Genomic DNA, 21,540 nt, shown 5'->3' with positions numbered 1-21,540 from the left:
TCCTTCATGGCAGTTTTTGAGAATATCTAGGGCTTCCTTTCTAGATACATACCTACGAACAACCTGATCGGCACATATCCTAAAAAAGTATGGATCTTCCCAGAAATAGAACTTAAGGTCGGAGAAGAATTTCTTCGGCTGTTGATGAGTTAGCCCCTTCCTTAGGATTCTACAGGCTAAATAGTTCGTGAAATCGACAAACCAAGGACTTTCATCTTCCTCCTGCATGATTGCTTGGATATGCATGAGAACTTCATGTGGAAAATTATCATCGATAATTTCCCCGTGATGTTCTTCTGAAGATGGGCATTCTAAGCGTGTGAGATGGTCTGCGGCTACATTCTCTGCTCCTTTCTTGTCTTTAACTTCTATGTCGAACTCTTGGAGTAACAGAATCCATCAGATAAGTCTCGATTTGGCATCTTGCTTGTTAAAGAGATATCGTATGGCGGCATGGTCGGTGTAAACTATGGTTTTGGAAAGAACTAGGTAGGATCCAAATTTTTCTAAGGAAAAAGCTACTGCTAATAGCTCTTTTTCTGTGGTGGTGTATTTTTCTTGTGCATCATTAAGAGTTTTACTAGCATAGTAAATTGGGTGAAAATGTTTCTCTTTGCATTGTCTGAGTACGGCTCCAACTGCAAAGTCACTTGCATCGCACATGATTTCGAATGGAAGGGTCCAATAGGGTGTAGTCATGAATGGTGCGTTGACAAGTTTGTCTTTTAATATACTAAATGATTCAACACATTCTTCAGAGAAGACAAATGGTGCGTCTTTCTCCAAAAGTTTGGTCATAGGTCTAGCAATTTTGAAAAAATCTTTTATGAAACGAAGATAGAATCCTGCGTGACCTAGAAACCTTCTAATGGCTTTGACTGAAGTTGGTGGCGGAAGTTTGGATATGGTTTTGATTTTTGCTCTATCAACTTCTAGTCTTACTTGGGATATCTTGTGACCGAGAACAATGCCCTCTTTAACCATAAAGTGGCATTTTTCCCAGTTTAGTACTAAATTCACTTCTTCACATCTAGCCAACATTTGTCTAGGTTTTTCAGACAATGACCGAAGGAATCTCCAAAGACTGAGAAATCGTCCATGAAAACTTCCATAGAGTGTTCGATCATTTCATGAAAGATGGCCACAATGCAACGTTGGAAGGTGGTAGGCGAATGTGCCATACGGGCATGTAAAGGTGGTTTTCTCCTGATCTTCAGGAACAATAGGAATTTGAAAGTATTAGGAGAATCCATCAAGAAAACATAGAACATTTTTCCAGATAAACGTTCAAGCACTTGATCGATAAATGGAAGTGGAAAATGATCTTTTCTTGTGGCGTCATTAAGCTTCCGGTAGTCAATGCAAACTCGCCGGCCCGTGATGGTCCTCATTGGTATCAGCTCGTCCTTTTCATTCATCACAACCGTCATTCCTCCCTTCTTGGGCACTACTTGAATTGGACTAACCCAACGTGAATATGAGATTGGGTAGAAAACTTCCTTTTACACCATATCTTGGATGTTGGGATTGAGACGTCTTTGATGTTGGACCACGAGTTTGTATTCTTCCTCTATGAGTATTTTGTGAGTACAAAATGAGGAACTGATGCCCTTAATATCATGATCTTCCATGCGATAGCCTTCGTATGGTTTTTGAGAACCTTAAGAAGTTCGTCTTTCTCTTCTTTAAAAAGGTGAGATGAAATGATTACTGGGAGTTGAGAGTCTATTTCTAGAAAAGCGTATTCGAGATGATTTGAGATTTCTTTTAATTCTAAGGTCGGTGGTTCTTCGATTGATGGTTTCGATTTTTCATTATGTTCGATGATCTCAAATACTACTTCTGATGTTTCCTGATAGTTGACAGTATTGAGATTATCGTTTTCTAAAATGGGGTTGATAATAGTGTCCGCTAATATTTGTGTTTCTAATGGGGTGTTAAGGGAAGATTTCCGCACATAGCAACTCACGATAGAATCGATAATGCAACACAATATAATGTGTCATCGTGATGTTGCGGATGTCGCATAGATTTTCCTATGTCAAAAGTGATAGCCTCGTCATTGACCCTGAGAGTGAGCTTGCCGGTGCAAACATCAATGATAGCCTTTGCAGTGGCTAAAAAGGGTCTTCCTAAAAGAGGTACACTTTTGTCTTCCTCCATGGCTAGAATTACAAAATCTACTAGGAAAACAAATTTGTTAATTTTGAAAACATGTTTTCAACAATGCCCTGAGGATATTTAACGGATCGGTCAGCTAACTGAATGTTCATACGGGTGGGCTTTGGTTCTCCTATCCCTAGTTTAGCAAAAACCGCATAAGGCATTAAGTTAATCCTAGCTCCTAGTCAGCCAAGGCATTGCTGACAGACAAATTTCCTATGAGACAATGGATAGTAAAGCTCCCTGGATAGGTCATTTTTGGTAACAGCTTGTTCTGGAAGACAGCCTAGCATTCTTCACTCAGGGTGACATACGAGAGCTCCTCCAGCTTCCTTTTGTTTGTCAGTATTTCTTTGAGAAACTTTTCATATTTCGGCATTTGAGCAATGGCTTCGACAAAAGGGATGTTGATGTGGAGTTGTTTGAAGAGTTCTAAAAACTTGTCGTACTGTTCTTCCAATCTCTCCTATTTCAGCCGTCCAGGGTACGGAATAGGTGGAACATAAGTTCGGATTGGTTCTTTAGGTTGTACGGTGCCTGTTGGAATTAGTATCTCCTGTGTTTTGTCAGGGGCTTCCTTTTCCATAACTGGTTCTGACGTTGGTGAGGTAACAGTGGTTGTGCCACTTCTTAGTCTAACAAAGCTAGCTGTTGCATTCGGATTTGTGATCTTGTTGCTTTGAAGAGCGCCAGGTGGTCTTTCAGACAATTGTCGGGCAATTTGTCCGATCTGAGTTTTTAGATTATGCAATGATGCTTGTTGGCTTTTTAGGTCAGCTTCAATGTTTAACAATACTCGCTAATATCAACAGCTCTTGAGTCGGCCTTCTTTTCTGCTTAATTTGTTTTTGTCATGATTTGGATTAAGATTTCTTTAATTTTTTAGTAGCTCGGATTTTGATGGCTACTGGAACTTTGTTCTTGAAATTGAAGTTTAGGTTGTAAGGATTGCCTTTTTTCGAATCCGGGTAGGGTTTGTGTGTTACCTCCGTCCTTCCAATTGAAATTTGGGTGGTTTCTCCAAATTGGATTGTAGTTGTTGCTGAAAGCGTTTTTTTTGACGGGCGACGAAGTCAACTTCTTCCATGTCCATAACGACTTGTTTGCAGTCACTCGTCTTTTGAGTTCCTCCACAGGTGTCATAGGTGATCTTGGTTTATAATAGTTCGGCTTGAAGTTGTTCGAATATTTTAGAAAGGGCTTCAAGCTGTGCGGTGACAAGAGTGTTGGAATCGACGTGGTGCATTCCTTTATGTGTTGGTGTAGATCTCGGTGGGTTGTAAGCAAAACTCTTCTTTGCTGCCTTCTCCATGATTTCAAATGCTTCGTTAGGTGATTTGGATCCCAGGTCTCCACCGGCGACTTGGTCGATGGCCTATTTGTTTTGAATGGATTGTGCGTCAAAGAAAGTTTGTACTTGTAACCATATGCTCAGTCCATGATGTGGGCATCTTCTCAGAAGACTTTTGTATCTCTCCCATGCTACGTGTAGCGATTCACATCATCGGTCCGGAATCCGGTAATGCTGGCTCGGTATTTGGCAGTTTTATCAGGAGAAAAGTATTTGAGGAGAAACTGTTCAACCATCTGGTCCCAAGTGGTGATGGAACCAGAAGAAAGAGATTTTATCAATTCTAGGGCTTGACCCATTAGAGAGAAAGGAAAGAGTTTGAGTTTGATTTGATCTTCAGAACAGTTTTGAATTTTAAAAGTTTCGCATATTCGTAGGAATCGAGATATATGAGAAAGAAGGTCTTCTTCGAGGAGACCATGAAATTGAACTAAAATTTCCACCATATGAATGGTGCTTGATTTGATTTCAAAATGTTCGGTGATATCGGGTGGAGCCGCTCCAATTTCGTAGCCTTCGAGAGTTGGCTTGGCATATTGGCTCATGTTGGGTTCATTGTTTTGTGCTGCCATCATTTCTTCGGTTTGATTTCTCCTGATGTCGTGGAGTCTACTGACTCGTCTTTGATTGTTTTAGAGGTTTCTGCAGTTTGTTTACGTGCTCGTCGACGAAAGAGTCGTTCCGGTTCAGAAATTGGAGAAACAAGCCAGGTCCGAATGTAGAGGACATGCATGTGGTGAAATCAAATTTAAACTATTTAAATTAAACTGAAGGTTAGTTGAAGTTAAACTAAGAGTTAAGCTAAGCTAGTTTAAATCTAAACTAAGGTATAAGTTAATTAAGCTAAAGTAAAGGTTAGGCTAGCCTTAAAAAAATATAGTTTAATAGTTAGTAAAATTAAAATGAAACATAAGTTAAAAAAAATTGTATAACTATAAACAACGATTGAATTAAAACTTGGATCGTTCTTAGAAACGTACTATGTCCCCGGCAGGGTCGCCAAAAACTTGATGCGTGTGCGCGGTGAGGTAAAATATGAATGATGTGATGCTTTAGCTTTCGCACAAGATCGTGTTTTAAATTTTTAAAAGTGATTTCTATTAAGACTAAACACACATAAAATAGGTAGAATACGTAGAATAGTATTGGTAAGAACAAAATTTCAAGCTTTTTATAAAATAGAAATATAAAAAGCATTTTGGGGTGAGGGTTTAATCATTTTGGGGTTGATTTTCAAGCTTTTTATAAAATAGAAATACTTATATATATATAATATATAGGTGACAAGAAGAAAAATTCTAAGTGAGTAATTCAATTATATGAAGGTTACCATCTAAGATCCAAACTAAGGTATAAGTTAATTAAGCTAAAGTAAAGGTTAGGCTAGCATTAAAAAAATATAGTTTAATAGTTAGTAAAATTAAAATGAAACATAAGTTAAAAAAAATTGTATAACTATAAACAACGATTGAATTAAAACTTGGATCGTTCTTAGAAACGTACTATGTCCCCGGCAGGGTCGCCAAAAACTTGATGCGTGTGCGCGGTGAGGTAAAATATGAATGATGTGATGCTTTAGCTTTCGCACAAGATCGTGTTTTAAATTTTTAAAAGTGATTTCTATTAAGACTAAACACACATAAAATAGGTAGAATACGTAGAATAGTATTGGTAAGAACAAAATTTCAAGCTTTTTATAAAATAGAAATATAAAAAGCATTTTGGGGTGAGGGTTTAATCATTTTGGGGTTGATTTTCAAGCTTTTTATAAAATAGAAATACTTATATATATATAATATATAGGTGACAAGAAGAAAAATTCTAAGTGAGTAATTCAATTATATGAAGGTTACCATCTAAGATCAATAATCCACTCCATTTTTCCTTGATGATTATTATATAAACATGTGATAAACTTGTCCTAATAATATATGATAGAATAGTCCCTCATTTCTAAGTGAACATATTCTATGACATAAAAGAAAGTAGCATGCGCATTTTCAAGTTCATCCTATGCTTAATATCATGCTACCACGGGAATGTCAATTTAAGTAGACGAGTAGTTTGGTATAGTAGAACGATTAGGATTGACTTCGATTTCTCAAATACCAATCCTAACAACTTCGAGTGGTTGTAGTTAATTCACACAACCTCCCATTGGTTGATTTAATTAGGTAATAATTACACATTCCATTAACATATGATTTCTTTAACTAGCATGATAACCTAAGCAATCGTGTTAACAATGTTATTTTAGAGTTATCAAAACTAGAGAAATAGATCATAACTTATATCTCATCATTTCTAAGTACAACATAAGGATCCATGTTTTATTTTGAATAAGTTATCAAAGTATTCTTTTTACCATTTTTAGTCTCCAAGAACATGAATGATCGCGTCCGTCTCCGAGAATACAAAAAAAATCAAGGCCTAGGACATGAAAACAAAAGGCCCTAAAATACAAAACAAAAGGTTTTTTTTTTGTAGCAAAATGAACTAACAAAAGTACTTAAATGAATCGTGATGCTCTTTTGGCATTTTTGGAAGCAAAGCCCTCGATTAAATCTTTGTAATCTATGGTCTCTAAAACATCATTTTCGATAGCAACAATTATGAAATAATAACTTGGCTTAAAAAAATGATAAGTACATGTACATACATACACCCAGACTCCTTGAACCTAAATCCCTAAATTGATCAAATATTCTTAATTTCTCATTTATTTGCAATATATATATATATATATATATATATTAAATGTTTCATGTTTCAGTCGGCAATTTATCAATTATCATATATATATATATATATATATATATATATATATATATATATATAATTAATCAATTATACATGTTTCAAATGTTATTGATCTACAATATTATTATATTTGCAAGTTGCAACTTGCAACATATACAGAGACAGAGAAACTGAGAATTGAGACAACACTTTTGTTACATGGTTTTCGCTTATTTTGATTTAAGAATGTATCAATGTAATATGATATTTTTTAAATACAAAATTAAATAAGTTAAAAACCTGTAATAGGCAGACTTCGATCACCGTTGGCCGGAAAAACTCTCAAGGTCGTCGGAAGTCAGATGGTCGCTGTTTTAGAAGTTGCAACTTGTAAGTTACGCTATGTACGTTTAAACTTCCAAGTTCCAAACCCTGGTTATTTTTTTTACTAGGCCTCCTTTTAATGTAACTGGGCCTAAAATACTTATATATATAAACCATTTAAAAATTGATGGGCCCTATAAAATTGTGGGCCTGGGGCCTGAGCCCTACCTGCCCTGCCCATGGGCCAGCCCTGTGAATGATTGTTAATCATCAACCTTAATGTATTGAGTTAAAGTGATAAAACATTTCTTCATCAAAGGATAATTGCAAAATAACCATGTACTATACCAAACTAAACCACATGTTTCACATAACCATCAAGTAAAACAAAGCTTCTTCATAGATTTTAGATGGTAAATAGAGTTTAGCTCATAATGAGCATTGTTGTGAACATTAAAAGAGATGACGATAACAAACACATGATTAAACTAGAACAATCTAACCAAATGTGAATGAATCTTCCTTATTAATGATGATGATAGATGATGATGATGGTGATGATGATGGAATACTCATTCTCGATGGCTTTTGAACTTGCAGCGATCCAATACTCATTCTCGGTGGCTTTTGGACATGATGGCAACCCAGTTATGGGTTTGTCAGGCAGTTATTGTAGCCTCAGTGGTTGTTTGTGTATGGTTGTTATACTATAGAAATATGGATGGATAGATACAGTAGTATGGTTTGTTGTATATAATCTTTTGATACCCCATGCAACACTTATACTAGCATGTTGCGCTAACATGGAGGATGTTTTTGACTTACTATTATTACAAGCACCGACCCTTATCGGTTTAAGTCTCTATGTCACTTATTGACAAATATTGATACGCATTTCAAGCGCTGGTCTATACCAAGTTAAGCCTATGAGCTGATTTTGGTTGCATATGTACAATAAAAGTTATGTGTAATACGAATGTGTTCTTTAGCATAGTTGTGTGTTTATGATTATCTTGGCAATGTGCTTGCTATGTAGGAAATTACTATGTATTTTATTATTGTTATAGAATGGCCCCGAAGAAAGTTAACACTATGTCTGAGGCGGAAGTGGCCAAAATGATTGCTCAACAATTACAATCAGTGATACCGACTATAGTAGCGCAAGTCACTGCTTGTATACATGCCAATACAACTGTTAACCAACAGTTGAGCACCAATACAACCACTAATACTACACCTCCGCTGAATACTAATGCAGCTACTAATACTACTACCCCATTAAATGCTAACGCAACTGCAAATATTACTACTCCGGTGAATACTAATGTTGCTATCGATAATAATAATAATATAATAATAATAATAATAATAATAATAATAATAATAATAATAATAATAATAATAATAATAATAATAATAATAATAATAATAATAATAATCGACCGACTGTTAATGTCACTAGAAACCCTGAAACTGTTCCAAATGACAGTAATGTCACGAATACAACTCCCCCATCGAATGTCAATATTTCTGATAACTCGAATCCCCGCATCGGGAGTGCTCGTTTAAACAATTTACGTCGTGTAAATCGACAAAATTCAAGGGTACTGAAGGACCCAACGGATTAGTAAAGTGGATCAAAAATATGGAAACTGTAATCAACATCAGCAATTGTCCACCAGACTGCATAGCTAAGTATGCTACCTGTATGTTTACTGATCGTGCTTTAATGTGGTGGAACACATATGTACAATCAAGGGGACAAGAAACAATAAACCGTATGTTATGGGCTGAACTCAAAACCCTTCTATTGGAACATTTTTTCCCAATGAATGAAATCCAGAGGTTGGAACATGAACTCTGAAACTTAGAAATAAAAGGTGTTGACCATGTGGGGTACACCAATCGTTTCAATGAACTTGCTCGTCTAGTTCCATGGATGGTAACACCTGAAACTAAGCGCATTGAACGCTACATTTTGGAACTAGACCCAGCAGTGAAAAGTATAGTCAATTTTATAGCCTACCCAACTTTTAAAGTGTCGTGTCACAAGCCGATGTTGTTAAATTCGATCTTACAAGAAACAATGTGTTAAGGGTACCAGGGGAATCCTCTGGTCTGAAACGAAATGATTATACCTCTAGAGCACAAATGATACATTAGAATAAATGAATCCATCTTGCAACTCAAAGTTATGCCATGACCAGTTCCGACACGAAACAAGATACGTATAACGGGTCATTTTCAAAGTGCGAAAAATGTAATTTACGTCACACGAGTGAATGTAGAACGACCGTGTGTCAAAGGTGTGTAAAGATTGGGCATTATGCCCCAAGTTGTAGAACTATAATGGATACTCCAAACCGACAATCTCAAACAACCCACCCTCGTTGTCCCCAACCACCTTGACCTCAACCAACTCGACAACAAATCAACCAGCAAACCCCACCTACAATAAACCTCTGTACATGTTATAAATGTGGTAGTATGGAATACCTTAGGAGATACTGCCCTAAATTGAACCCCGGTGCAGTAAGAAGACAAAACCAAAGGCAAAAATCAACTTCCAACCCAGCTAGGGGATGTGCTTTGTAATTGGATCGGGAAGTGCGATAGGATCCCAATGTAGTAACATGTACATTCTTAGTTTCTGATCAGTATGCTTCCGTTTTGTTTTATACAGGCGCCGATAGAAGTTTTGTATCTGCTAACTTTTTACCTTTGGGGAATATGCTGGTTAGTGAACAAATAGATTCTTACACTATAGAACTCGTTAACGGTAAGTCTATGATTGTTAACCAAATAGTTCGTAACAGCCCTTTTATCCTAAACGACTAATCTTTCCTTATCGACTTACTCCCAGTAGTATTAGGAAGTTTTGATGTGATACTCGGTATGGACTGTCTATCTAAGTATAAGGAAGAAATCGTTTGTAAGGACAAAACCATTAGAATTCCTATTTCAAACAGTGAAATGATCACTGTACAAGGAGAGAGATCTGGTACTATAATGCCTCTCGTATCTCATCTTAAGGCACTAAGATAGTTGCGCCAAGGTTGTATGGCGTATTTGGCAAGTGTAAAAACTAAGGAAACCGATGAAAAACATTTGGAAGACATCTCAGTGGTACGAGAATATTCATATGTGTTTCCCGATGAATTACATGGTTTACCACCGACTCGACAAGTTGAATTTCGTGTTGACCTAATACCAGGAGCAGCTCTTATTGCTAAGGCACTTTACCGACTTGCATCTTCTAAAATGCAAGAACTATCCAATCAGTTACAAGAATTATTGGATGGGGTTTTATACGACCCAAGTTATTCACCTTAGGGAGCTCCAGTTTTTTTTTGTAAAAGAGAAAGATTGAAGTTTCTAATGTGTATTGATTACCGGGAATTGAACAAGGTAACCATTAAAAATAGGTATCCCCTTCCTCGAATTGACGATCTGTTTGACCAACTTCAGGGAGCAAAATACTTTTCAAAAATTGACCTGAGATCCAGTTATCACCAAGTGAAAATTCAGGAGGAAGATATTCCAAAAATAGCCATTCTAACTCGGTATGGTCATTACGAATTCCTAATTATGCCTTCTGGGGTTAACCAACGCACCAGCGGTATTTATGGATCATATGAACCGAGTCTGTAAACCCTGTCTTAACAAGTTTGTGATAGTTTTCATTGATGACATTCTGAAAGTTGAGTGACTTAATTGAAACACTTTTTAAAGTTGAGTGACCTAAGTGAAACACTTTTGAAACATGGTTACTATTATATGAAATTGCCCCCATACAAAATAAAACAATCTGGTGGCTTGAGAAATGTAGGAAGCAACCAGAGAGCTTTTAAATGTTTCGTTATATATATTTAAGATATATGCGTGTGTGTATATATATATGTATATATATAGGGTGAGGTTAAAATAAGAAGTGGAATGTGTCTAATAAAAAGTGTAAGAAGTAATCTGGTGTGCTATATATGTTAATCTGATGGTGGATATAGAAAGTGTGTTTATTGTGCGGTGTGTTTTATTAAATCTAATGGTGAGAACACACTTTCTACACTTCTTAGGAAAAAACTACTTCTTATTATAACCTTTCTATATATATATATATATATATATATATGGTGAGGTTATACTAAAAAGTAATGTGTGTCTAGGAAGTGTAGGAAGAGATCTAAAGCGTTGGACCTGATGATCTAATGGTTGTGATTGGTTGATGTGTTTTTCCTTGATGTGTTTTATTTTAAAGGCATATTTATAGAGGATTAGGGGTAAGAAAAAGTCCATTTAGTTATACGCACAGATTAGTCAACTAGTTATATAAGGCAACTGCTACTTTTCAGCATCTTTATGAGTTATTGCTATTAAGTTTCGTTCACCTTCCACGATAACCTTGTAAGTTTCTGGCTCTCCTCTTCATTAAAACACAGTAACAAAAACACACCAATAATCAACACCAACACATTTTTCTTGACATAACACCAAAAGTTAAACCACAATTACAAAAACACGCCAATAGTGAACACCAATATATTGTCTTTGACATAACAATAGCAATAAAATATGTTAATAGAAACACACCAATAATGAACACCAAAAATATTTTTCTTGACATAACACCAACAATAAAAACACAATAACAGAAACACACCAATAATTTAAAAACAATAACTATTTATAGAGCGCATTCAAAAAAACTATGATACAATCCGATAATTAGTTTGGTGTCAGAAACAGCGACCTTTCGTCCCAAAGTTTTGCCCTTTTAACTCTAATCGATGATCCATTTTTCATCCTCATAATCATGCTACTATCCATAAACACTTTATTGGTATTACAAATATGAATAAACTGACACAATAAATAAATAAATACCTTCAAAAGTAACTTTCTTTTTAGTGAAAAGTATTCAGTCACATACTCAATTCTCCTAAGGCCAGGCCACCTGTAGTGGGCGTCATCTTCTATCGAATTCGGGCGATGGCCGGCCACCCACCACCCCTCGGCGATTTTAGGGGCTACAAGGAGGGGGACAACTTTTTATCGCCTTCTTCCCTTTTCTTTCTTTTTTATTGTTATTATTATATTCTTGTGTGTGTGGTGTGTGTGTGTATATATATATGTGTGTGTGTGTTTGTTGGACTACAACACCACTACACCCTAAAAAACTCACCCTTTACTGACTAGGCATCATACGGCACAAAACGCCCCAATTTATAGCCCCTCCACTACACGTAGCCTAACAAACAAAACATAATAAGATAAAAAAGATGAAATATAAAAATAAAACAATGAATACTTGTACATATTCTAGTTCACTTCAAATTCCATGTTTTTAACTTGCAATACCTTAAGTATCCGACCCATCTATTTTAGCCTCTTCAACATGCTCTCCTTCCCGACCGAAAGATCTCATGCATGCTGGAAAAATATAACCACCAATAACAAATCCAATCCACTGTTCTTTGTAGGACTACTTAAACTAACAATCCAAGGGGAACCAAGGACACAAGAATCCGTGGTGGGTGAAGGAGAAGAACCAATGAAAAAAAAGCAACACAAGACTAACCTGGTACGAAGAAACCCTTAATTGGTCATAATCAATTAGAGATGGGGCGATGAGAACTTGCGGCCAATATTTTTGATTAGGTCGTAATTTTTTATTTTTAATTTGTTATATGTATATTAGATTGAGAGAAATTGGAATATGGGAGAGGGAAAATAGGAATTATAATAAGTAATACTTTTAATTTTCAAAAATAATAAAAACATATAGATAATCTTACCCCTATGTATATTATTGAATCCCTACACTAAATTGACTTCTAAGAGCATTCTTAGTCTGTCTCTTATCCCCATATCTATAATTACACTACAAAACATTACATTTCTATATCATGTTCAATTAAATAATATTTTTATACCTTTATCATTATAATTTTCTCTCTCCTATACTCACAACCAACTTAACAAATATTAATAAACTAGGTTATACTCGTGGACGTCACAATGGAAAAATATAAATCATGTAACATCTACACATTTCTAGCATCAACAGATATATAAATCATGTAAAAACATAACATTCAACTAAAATAACATTCATTTTACAATTATAAATTAGTAAATAGTTCCTTATAAACCACACTTGTAGTTTTATTTGTAATTTTACATTTATTGTCTAATATAAGCATTTTAACACCGTCTCTACTCTTCACTCGTGATAAAGCCACATATAGTTAACCATGTGTAGACACCGGTTCTCGCATGTATATGCCAAATCTTGCTAGTGTTTGGCCTTGACTTATATTAATGGTCATTGCAAAACAAACCGCAACAGGAAACTGTCTTCATTTCAATATGCATGGAAGCTTCTTATCTGAAAGAGTTAGACCACTACGAGTTATATAAGTGCGAAACCCAATGTTAGTACCTGAAATAACCTTTACTTAGATAAAACGTCTCCCCAAGTTAATTACTTGTAATCTTGTACGTTCCGTTGCATAAACCGTACTTCTGATCAATATTCCTTAGTAACATTATTGGCACACCAACTTTTAAAACCAATCTATGATTAGGCATACAGACATCTTTAAACCATTTAGAAAATCTGGTGAGTGTAATGCAGGATTGAAACCAGGACCAACACTACCATACTTGTCTATACTATAAGAACTGAGATATTTTAACTTCTTATCCGGGAAACAAAGAAAAAAAAATTGTCATTAATATCTTGGACAACCTCATTTAAAGATGCAAGTATGGCCCTTTCTTGAAAATATGAAATATCATTAAAATTTTCCAATAATGCTGGATATACAAAATTAATCAGATCAGAAATAGGATCGAATGAATAACCAATAAAAAGATGTAAGGCCCCGTTCCCGGTGCCTTACTTTAGCGTCGGATTTACTCATAAACACAGTTCTACAAATAAGAGTTTATTAAAATTTTCGCGGAATACAAAACATCAATCATCCGTTACAAAACATTTAATCTTTATTTTAAAACCCTAAGATAAAACATCATATTTAAAGCATGATTTCTTCTATCTTCATATTCCAGCCGTTCAATCCATGCCACGTGTCATCCTCATGCCATCTCGATAAACATGTATACCTGCGTGCATACTAAAAGTCAGCTACACTGAGTGAGTTCTAGTTAATCAGGCGACACACAATACATACGTATATCATACATACATACATACCCGAAGATACATATCAATACTTAATCAATTACCCTACTATCATACATACATACATACATATCTACAATCACTAACCTCAGACTACCGAGAGTACGTTCATAGTCCGCCGTCTATACCTGTACTCAAGGTCGTGAACACGTAAAAGGTCCGCAGTCCTTACCTATGTTCACAAGTTTTGGTACGTGCAAGGTCCGCAGTCCTTCCCTGTACCATCCTATTATAACAACACGTACAAGGTCCTCAGTCCTTCCCTATGTTGCAACCTAAACCAAAGCACGTACGAGGTCCACAGTCCTCCCCTAAGCTACTACAACACAAATATAGCACGTATAAGGTCCACAGTCCTTTCCTGTGATGACGCCTATCTACAATACGTATAAGGTCCGCAGTCCTTATCTACGTTGACGCCTATACCTATAACACGTATAAGGCTCACTGTCCCTATCTACGTTTACATCTATCATCTATATCACGTATAAGGCCCACAGTCCTTAACTACGCCAGCACTTGCCAAGTCTATGTCCAACATAATTTAGAGGGATTCGCCATCCTAACTTGCTACGTCGGACGTAGAACTCCCATACCATTCCTGTACCTGCATACACATACTCCACATATACAATTTATATCATAAGAACACTCTAGGCATTCTTCACATCATTCATTTAACAACCACACTCCTTGTCGATACGTGCAATATCCGAAGATCGTTCACGCCCCGACAAGCACTCATTTATAACAATCATACATCTTCCATATATAATATTCATACCTTTATTTATAACCTGACAGTACACGCAATATCCAAAGATCGTTCGCGTACCGACAAGCAATCATTCATATCTATCACATATATCACATATGGCATACACTTTTCACTTAGGATAAATATATTAAAAACACATCAAGTATGCACACAGCCCCGAAAACATAACAAGGAATGGGGCTAGAAACTCACCTGAACTCGGCTACTTCCTCCGATAGTTGTAAATCCCTTCTTTAACTGAGCTCGGCTGACTGTATAAGTTACACGTATCAATACTCGTCTAATCTAATCTAACGACCTAGTGTTAGATTAATTTTACTTATCATTTTTATGGTTTCCCCCTTTATTTTATCTTTATTGTAATTTATCTCTTTAGTCCTTACAATGCGTACCATCACGTGTGTACACATATATGTCTACATATACAAGTCGCCATGTATCTGGGTATAAGCGAACTTATGTATTAAGTGAACTTATTATATTAAGTGAACCTTTATATAGTAAGCGAACTTATATATTAAGAGAACTTATTATATTAAGCGAACTTATATATATTAAGCGAACTTATCCAGTGAACTTAGCATGGCGAACTTATCTGCGGACAACTCAGCTGCAGGCGAAGTTACCTTGGCGAACTTGGCTACAGACGAACTTATCCGCAGGCGAAGTTGCCCAGCAGCGGCTACTGTTCGTGCTTAACCTCCCATAATCACCTCCGCTCTCACATGAAATCCTTTGATATGATATTAACCAACCCTGTGAACACCCCCATGATCGATATCTGGTAAAACTCGGTCCGGAAAAGTATAAAGTTTGGACCTTTAAGCTAAAAACGTTCAACAATAGATCTAAGGTCTTCTTTGAATGAACCGTACGTGTTTATTGGTTCGTTAGGTTTGTTTTAACGTCAAGTTTGCTACTCTATGGCTTATCTAGACCCGATCTACTATAGGGTTCAATTTCATGGCTAATCGTTTACGAAAACATAAACGTTAGAGATCAAGATCATACCTTTACGTGTTTTTTAAGGTTACGGTTAGCTTGGTGATGAACTACAATCTTGTATTTAGCTCGTATAACACCAACTAACGTTCATTTGATCTCGTTCCTCTCTTCTTGCTCACGGCCGATAATAGTGTAGGTGTGTGTGTGTGTTTTGAGTGTGTAGAGAATCAGATGGAAAATATGGATGGAAATGGAAAGGATTAGGGTTTAAGGGGGTATTTATACTCCCTTAAGCCCATGGACCTAAGGCCCATCTTTCCTTTTTGGTCCATAACTAATCCCATCTAATTATCCTACTTACTTTTTCATACTTTATTATTATTATTATTATTATTATTATTATTATTATTATTATTATTATTATTATCGTTCCACTAACTCGTTTATTTCATCCGACGCAAATAATATATTAAATATTATTTTAGAAATTTCGGGATGTTACAAGTCTTCCCCCTTAAAGAGGTTTCGTCCTCGAAACCTAACTTATTCCTCGTAAAAGGAACACTTCTTATATTCGCACACTTTATTGGATCGCCTTTGCTTTCTGGGTTATCCTTCTTACTCCTGACTTGCAGGGTGATCATGTGTTCTAGCTATTAAGGTAGCTTGTCCATGAGGATCTTGATGTCTCAAGTCTCGCCTCATCTTTTCAAGGGCTTCCTTTGATGCTTTGGTGACAATTTGGCAACCCTCTTAGCGTATCAGACTACAAGCTCCAAGCATGATCCTTCTTCATTACTTTCTGCAGTTGGAGTCATGCTATTTTCGTGTATTGCTATGCCACAGATTCTTAAAAAGGGTGTCTGTTTGACATGTGTCTTACCACAATATCCAGTACGTCCTCCTCGTGCTCGCCTCTTTTGTAACAGTCATCTATCTTATCTCTAAGGAAACACAAACGTTATCACTCTATGAATTATTTAGCACATGGTTCGTAAGGTAAGTAGTTAATGACATTGATCAAGTGTAATTAACTATTTGCATTACTCCTCAGGTTCTACATACTTCCCTTTATGATTTCACTTGTGCTAGTTTCTACTTTTAAACAGTTAATCAATCAAACAATCAAGAAATCCTAGCCCTAACCTGCATATATCCTTCCTTTAACAATTAAGCAAACATCTTTATACATTATTTAACATACTTTACCGTTACTGAGCTTGCTTGAGTGATACATGGCTATCTTGAACTGGCATCTTCTTTCTTTTCTTTCTTAAATCCCATTTTCTGTTCGAGTCTAAGCATGTAGGATGCTTAAATTTCTCGAACTTTGCTCTGATACCAACTTGTAAGGCCCTGTTCCCGGTGCCTTTAGCGTCGGATTTACTCATAAACACAGTTCTACAAATCAGAGTTTATTAAAACTTTCACGGAATATAAAAAATCAATCATCCGTTACAAAACATTTAATCTTTATTTTAAAACCATAACATAAAACATCATATTTAAAGCATCATTTCTTCTATCTTCAGATGCCAGCCGTTCAATCCATGCCACGTGTCATCCTCATGCCATCTCGATAAACATGTATACCTGCATGCATACTAAAAGTCAGCTACGCTGAGTGAGTTCTAGTTAATCAGGCGACACACAATACATACGTATATCATACATACATACATACATACATACATACATACATACATACATACCCGAATTTAAAAAGGTATATCATATTTATGGTTTCGAGTGAAGAGAAATGTTGGGAATGCTTTAAGTTATACCAAACACTTTTAACAATTTAAAAAGTTAATAAGTCATATGTATGGTTTCGAATGAAAGACATTCTCAACTAACGAATTAACCATCACCACTCTATTATACTTTAAACGTGTTTCTCTTTAATGTCGGTCTTCAATCTATGCAAACACTAACCTGGTTGGTTAATTTTGCGGAAAAAGTGTAATTGAGCTTCATATCTATCGTAGCCTAGGTGGCATTCGTTGTGGATAGTATACTGTATACAAACAATTAAAGCCTGCATTATCATTAATCAAGCATACACCTATGACCTGCCTGTTGTGTTGTGTTGTTTGTTGAATTAATTAATTAGTTATGGTTGTTCCTTGGGCCGGAGTTACCTGTTGTTTCAGTGTTGTTTCTCTTTATCTTCTCACCCCAACCACCGGAAAGTAATAATAATAATAATAATAATATTATTATTATTATTATTATTATTATTATTATTATTATTTATGAGAGCATTTGCAGGCAGAACAACACTTTTTGAAACACAATGATGGTGGTTCATGGATTCAGGATTCTGCATTGATGCTATCAATGTGCAAGGAGGTTCCTTGGTACTTGGTCAGCAATCTTTATCATCTCTTTATTTCAACTACGTTCGGATGCCGACCCCACCAGACCCTTATATCATTTTAAATTAGGATGATGGAACTGCTCGTGTGTATGTTGTTGGAGCTCATGGTGCTGCTGGTTTGGTATTAACTGTTGGAAGTGAAGTGTTTGAGGAATCGGGCCGATCACTCATTCGTGGAACATTAGACTATTTGCAAGGTCTCAAAGTATGAAATTTCTTGACACTTTACATTTTATTTTACCTTTTTTGGGCTCACAAGTTCATGTTATTTATGATTAAGATGCTTGGAGTCACGAATTGAACGCGTTCTACCAACAGGCACCCCGTTAACTGTTGTTGGTGAGGTACTGTGCTTTTACATAGTTGAGAATTCGTTTACTTTTAAGAATTTATATTTTTCAATAGTATTTGAACAAACGGGTTAAAGTTGAGGCTAAACGGGTCTAGTCCAGATTAAACCGAGCAACATGTGTCCAGCCAACAACACATTTAAAACCAGTACTAAAAATTATAAGTTCAGCCCGCCAACCTGTTGACCTGGTCGAGACGTTTACAACCCATTTTAAGTAATTGGGTTACATAGGTCTTGCTTATAATTCAAGTTTGGTTGACTTTTGACTCGTTAGAACTTCATGTTGAGCATTCCTCTGATATGCAGGCTGATAAAGATGACATCGGAACCATTAGGATCCAGAGACCTCTCAAAGGCCCGTTTTATGTTTCTCATAAAACAATGGATCAACTAATTGCAAATCTTGGGAAATGGGCCAGGTTAGCCTAGTGTTCTTAATTTGTTTTGTCATGCATGTTAAGGGTGGTAATTCTTGAATAAATGGTTTAGGGTTGGGTCTAAAGAGGGTTAAAAAGCCTAACCCGATTAGTAAACGGGCTGTGGATAAACGGGTCACCCCATTTAAAATCCGAATTACAGTATTAAAGTAAAAGTATAAGTTCAACCTGCCAACCTGTTTAACCTGATTACAACCAACCCGTCAATGTGTTGAACATCATTGGGAGGTATGCTTGTTAGTAAATACTTGTTTTTTTCTTCCAGGTGGTACAAGTATGCTTCAATGGGCTTTGCTGCATTTGGTTTTTATCTAATTGCTAAGCACGCTTTTTAATGCATAATGGAAAGAAAGCGTCATTGGGAATTCAAAAAGAGGTAGTTTTTTTTGAAAGGCCGATTTAAATAAAAACCAAAAGAGAGACCACTTACAAGAGGCAAGTAGCCCAAACAAAAGAAGCTAAACAAAACAATAAGAAAAACAACCCAACCGAACCACTAATAAAATTGGAAAATTAACAAAGTTAAACCGGCACCATTCATCCCACTCTAATTTTGTGCTTTTGCTTCTTTGCTTCACCCATAAGAAAGAGGTCGCCTTGATGTCATTCACCATTTTAGAACATACGAAAGGGACGTTCTTAAAAATTAAGTCATTTCCTGATAACCAAATTATCCAACACGTAACCGCCAAAATTGATTGCGTCGCATGACAAGTCTCTTTACCCTTAATAATTTTACTTGGAACTAATTGGTATATGTGGGTCAATATTGGGTCAATATGTGGGTCAAAAAGAGGTAGTTAAGTTACAATGTTCATGCGTGAACTAATTGGTATATGTGGGCCAATATTGAGTATTACAAGTATTTTATTTCTAGTGTTTATTTATGATTTTTAATCCCAAAGTCTATGTTATTCATATATACAACCTCCTAAGTTGCTTTGTGCAAAAAAGCTAGATTAATGTGGTAATTAGTGTGGTTTTTGCAACCATAGTTAATATACTAGTTATTTACAGGGTTATAAAATCTAGGGATAAAGGCCCAACCTAGGGATGAGCTCGGTATCGGTACTGGTACCGAAAATACCGATAGCGAAAATCATCAAAATGGGTACCGGTACCGAAATGCTCGGTATGGTACCGGTATCAAAGGTAAAAAATCGGTATAATACCAGTACTGTACAGATCCCAAAACATCAGATAGTGGGTATCAAATTGGTATTGAAAGTACGGTACCATTTGTTTATCCCTAGAGTCCTAGACCCAACCCAACTGAGTCAAAACTCAAAACATGTAATCTTGAGCGGGTTGGATTGACATGAAACATTTTTTCGTCATTTTTTTTTGTAAATAGCTAGTATGTTATATATGATTAAAATTCCATATTATTCACTATATGTTATGATTTTGTTCTGAAATGGGTATTTTGTATAAATTATATCATGTAGAGTTCTTGATGCTGCAGCCAAAAGAACAACTCCAGATAGCGAAGGTCAGTTACTCTGTTATTTAATGCATGTCTCAAAAGTAGTGTTCACAAACAGATAAAAACCCAATTTAAGATACGCACAAACGAGATTTTGTTAGGAGAATGTTAATTCTACCCTGTTAATGTTATGGTTCAAAGTTATTATGATCGATTAATGAATAGAAGAAGAAAACTAGAGAGAAGAAGACAAATAAGTTTACTCAAATCAATCGATAGCCTTCTCATTCATGATCGTTGCTTAAATACTTCAGGTTTAAATGGTAAAGCAGAAAGTGGAGTTAATGGCTCGTGGAAGGATGGACAAATGCCGGTTATATGTGTTATATGTCTCGAGCAGGAGTACAATTCTGTTTTTGTCCCGTAAGTTTTCCAACTGCTGTCTGTTCAATCTTTATACATTTATATCCCCAAAAACTTTGGGGCATCAAACTAGTAGGATTTAAAAGAAAATTATAGTTGAAAATGAGTACGAAAATGGTACTAAAAATCATATATTTAACTACTTTATAATTCTTTAAGAAAATAATTACTTATTAAACTAAGGTTTCCCACTAGGTGTCTGGATTTGCATTTTTAAATAATTATGCAAGTATTAAATAATCACAATTAGATAATCATTTTTAATATACCAGTAGCAAATAGTGTTTGGCAACTTTCGATTATTTAAACAAAAACAAATAAAGTGACCGAAATATTCTGTACGAAAAAGGTACAAAATGGGGGTATAAATGTCTCTGATTAGGGTAAAAGAAGGCCATTTGATAAGTAGATAGTTTTGTTATATCCTTAGAAAATATATTTGTTACTCAAAACTATTGTTACAACTTTAAATTGTAATAATCAGATTTCTTGAATTTTTGGCATGCACTGATGCACTCATTAATCTTTTCTTGTTTAAATATGAACATATAATTAACAAACTGACTATGATTTTCAGGTGTGGTCTATATGCGCTGTTGTGTGGCATGCTCTTCGCAATTGACTAGTTGTCCACTATGTCGCAGTCGAATCGGGAAGGTGGTCAAAACCTTTAGACATTGAGAAATTGAATATTTGTCAACTATATTGACGATTAATGTGTGAGTTTCTTTGTCTATTTTACCATCGAACTCGTAAGTATTTTTTTTCTTGATAGCTTTTCATCTTGATAACATTAACTCATTAAGCATTAGCTGTATATTAGAAGTCACATTTCATCTTTTTCACCCATAGGTGTGTGTATACGTTATATTTACTCATATATTACTATAGAAACAATTCTAAGTAGAGAATTATAATAATTGTGTAAAACATTTGTATGAAATGCTTTGTTGATATAATTGGAATAGAGAAAGAGAGTAAGGTACACAGTTACATGACTTTCATATCTGTTATAGTT

General features: G+C 35.6%; 1 pseudogene across 1 annotated transcript; it reads left to right on the top strand.

Annotated features, from left to right (window-relative positions):
* Positions 1–17,619: 17,619 nt before the first annotated feature.
* LOC143622150 (E3 ubiquitin-protein ligase SP1-like) lies at positions 17,620–21,273 on the top strand (annotated as a pseudogene). Its single transcript, XR_013151642.1, has 8 exons — positions 17,620–17,871; positions 17,952–18,089; positions 18,165–18,228; positions 18,543–18,655; positions 18,939–19,049; positions 20,122–20,165; positions 20,414–20,522; positions 21,100–21,273. The product of XR_013151642.1 is annotated as an E3 ubiquitin-protein ligase SP1-like (transcript).
* The last annotated feature ends 267 nt before the right edge of the window (positions 21,274–21,540 follow it).

Source organism: Bidens hawaiensis, unplaced genomic scaffold (assembly GCF_021521415.1).
Source record: "Bidens hawaiensis isolate Kalapana, Puna unplaced genomic scaffold, B.hawaiensis_p1.1 tig00003058_1, whole genome shotgun sequence".
Classification (NCBI taxonomy): domain Eukaryota; kingdom Viridiplantae; phylum Streptophyta; class Magnoliopsida; order Asterales; family Asteraceae; genus Bidens; species Bidens hawaiensis.
Note: the sequence above shows the minus strand (reverse complement) of the source record. Positions and strands in the feature narration are given on the sequence as shown.